The sequence below is a fragment of the Cryptomeria japonica genome, chromosome 3, assembly GCF_030272615.1.
Source record: "Cryptomeria japonica chromosome 3, Sugi_1.0, whole genome shotgun sequence".
NCBI classification, from domain to species: domain Eukaryota; kingdom Viridiplantae; phylum Streptophyta; class Pinopsida; order Cupressales; family Cupressaceae; genus Cryptomeria; species Cryptomeria japonica.
In genome coordinates, this window is record NC_081407.1 from 336,513,776 (window position 1) to 336,517,112 (window position 3,337).

At 32.6% G+C, this 3,337-nt stretch overlaps 1 long non-coding RNA gene across 1 annotated transcript; it reads left to right on the plus strand.

Moving 5' to 3' along the window:
- Window positions 1–2,637: 2,637 nt before the first annotated feature.
- On the plus strand, window positions 2,638–3,066 carry LOC131874524 (uncharacterized). Its single transcript, XR_009371887.1, has 3 exons — window positions 2,638–2,718; window positions 2,821–2,892; window positions 3,005–3,066. It is a non-coding gene; the product is annotated as an uncharacterized LOC131874524 (long non-coding RNA).
- The last annotated feature ends 271 nt before the right edge of the window (window positions 3,067–3,337 follow it).

The window sequence follows — 3,337 nt, forward strand, 5'->3', positions numbered from 1 at the left end:
GGACAATCCTAATGAACCTAGGATAGTCCTAATGAACCTACGATAGTGTAAACAAGCCTAGTATAGTGTAAGAAAAAAACACTACAAAAAAGACCTCAAATGCGTTAAATGAATTTCCCAATAACGCACTCGTGTTTATCTTTTTTTGGTCGTTTGGCTACCTTTTTTTACAACATCTTGGTGTATACGCCCCTAAGAAGACCTTTTCCTCAAAACTTTCTTGGATCATGAACTCCTCATGTGCACCAAACATTTAAGTTGCCACTTGGAAGCTTCTAATGCACACAATCCTTTCAATCAATCTACTCCATTGATCTCTCAAAACAATCTTAGTATTTAATCCTCTATCCTTCATTTCTTATTCAACTTTGTAAGAGAATTTGTGTATGGATTGATATCTTAAATTTTATAGAAAGATTATATATGAAAACAAATGATTGCGGAGTTTTATAATAAATGATTTATAGGAAATAATATTTTTTGAAGACCTTTTGTAAATTATAATCTTGTGTAGATTTGATTATGGGAGAAATTTAATGGTGAAATATGCTTAACTCTTCAAAAGTTTTGATGTTTTGTCTTTACATGACAACCACTTAGAATATAATATGTTTTAAGTATGTCATTTATAGTCATGGGAGATTAGTTTTTTTTTAAGATTGTTTGAAGACTAATCAATGTAATATGAATTGATGACAATTATCTCAAAACTACGTAATTGAATTCTAATAGATTTATGATGTTTCATTGAAAGTTTTTATTAAGTTTTATGCGCAAATTTTATATTTCAAGATTCAATAGTATGTACATGTATATTTTTTTAAGTTCAATATTATATTATATATTTCATGTGTATCTCATTCAACAACATAGAAATGTTACTATTTATAAATGTTTTTTTTAATTTAGTAAAATAGATTCTTCTTTGACATAGAGTTGTATATAATTCATGTATATCTTTATATATGCAGGAGTTCTTTTCCATCATGGATGTTTTTGACATAGATGAACTATTAGGTGAAAATCCCCCACCACAACCCCCTCCTCCTCCTCCTCCTCCTCCTCCTCCTCCACCACCACCACCACCACCACCACCACCACAACCCCCTAGATTGGATGAAATTCGTTTAAGAGAACGAATTAATGAAAACCTACAAGTGATTGAACAAAACATTGCTGCTATCCAAAATGAGCAAGTCACGCCACCCCATCTTGTAGAGTTTGCAAAATCAATGCAAACTGTTGTCGAGTCAGTTAGATCTGTTGATTCTCAATTAGATCAATTTCATAGACGACGACAAGAGTTGCATGATTTTTATGCCGATGGTTTAACTTATAGACAAATCACAGATTTGAAAATAACCAAAGCTCATTTATGTCCATATTTTACCAACCCAAAAACAAGAGAACCAATGCAACCTAACCAGAAAAGAATTTCAATTAGGTGGTGTGTGCATCTAGAAATGGCTAGATACTTTTGGGATAGATGGTGGATGGTTTTTGATTATCCACCACATCGTAATTATGAGGTCCCTTTTTATTTTTTGAAGAAATTATACTGTGAGTTTGTAATGAACCAAAAACCAAATTATTCTGATATTAAGTCATTCCAGGGTGTTGGTCGTGGAATGCCACAGCATAGATTAGGGGCACGGAGTAATAATCCCCTACCGGATCCACCCATAGTTCCACTTGTTGCTCCATCGATTCCTGCAGATGTCCAAAATACATCATTCATTTCGACATTAGATGCTTTGACTTCCCTCACAGGGAACCTGAGTGAGCAAGCTGCTCACATGGCATCTGCTCCTCGATGGATGCCACATATGTGTTCGAGTTGTCATGAGACGTGTGTAGGTCCTACTACTGCTGCAGGATCTACTTCAGTTCCAGATGAGCATGATGCAGTAGATGATAGTATGATGACATCTTATATGGATTTTCTTTGCTCGGATGTTCATCTTGACCAGGTATAGATATATATAATATACATGTACATGTCAATGTTTTTATGTACTTTATTAAATATAGGTATAAACTAAGTGCATCTCTTTTTTTATACAATCTAATACTTCATTAAATAAATTTTGTTTATGTAGATAAGGACTACGCCTAATATTAGAGTTAATATTGCATCTACTGGAAGACAACTCGACACACCTTATGGGGTATAGTATAAATTTATATCTAGACATTGTACTAGATCTTTTTAAGTTAATATGCTATCGTCGTATATTATATAAATTTTCATGTTGATACATTGAATGCTTCTTTCTCCAGGATTCAGGTCATGAGGGACCCTCTACATCACATCAAGAAGAGGGTCTGACTATTGTGACACCATCTATGGTATGTATCTTATAATTCTTAACTTAAATATGAACTCTTACAATATTGTAACTTTACTTGAAATTATTTAGTACACATATATATGTTCACTAAATATGATTTCATTAAATGCATGTATGCAGGTGGACACTACCATTAGGATAGGTTATCCTCATAATTTTGATCAGAGCCAATTTGAACGCACATCGACATCCTTTGAGGTATTAATATGTAATACTTAATTTGATCTTATTTTGACTCTTAATTTAAGATTTAATTGGACACTTTGAATTTGACCTTGTACAGGAGTTAGCTAGCATTGCATTTGGTGTTGATACTGCACAAGATACTGCTAGAGGAGATACTGCTACAGGATCTGATGAGCATATGGTAAGTTTGTAACTTAATTTATGAATTCTACTATATTTGATAAATGATTCTTTTAATAGTTAATTTCAAGTAATATTTTAATATTATGTTTTTATTGTACAGCATGAGACAGGTGGATCTGGACCACGTCCCGGGGACAAGAGAGATACTGCTATAGGATCTGATGAGCATATGGTAAGTTTGTAACTTAATTTACGAATTCTACTATATTTGATAAATGATTCTTTTAATAGTTAATTTCAAGTAATATTTTAATATTATTTTTTTATTGCACAGCATGAGACAGGTGGATCTGGACCACGTCCTGGGGACAAGAGAGATACTGCTACAGGATCTGATGAGCATATGGTAAGTTTGTAACTTAATTTACGAATTCTACTATATTTGATAAATGATTCTTTTAATAGTTAATTTCAAGTAATATTTTAATATTATTTTTTTATTGTACAGCATGAGACAGGTGGATCTGGACCACGTCCTGGGGACAAGAGACCATGAGATGTTATTGATGATAGCACTTAGATTTTACTATTTATTTGGCTTTGATATGTACTTTTTTATGGACTTTACACATTTGTTTACACGTGCACATACTTTATATATATGGATAGTTTCATAA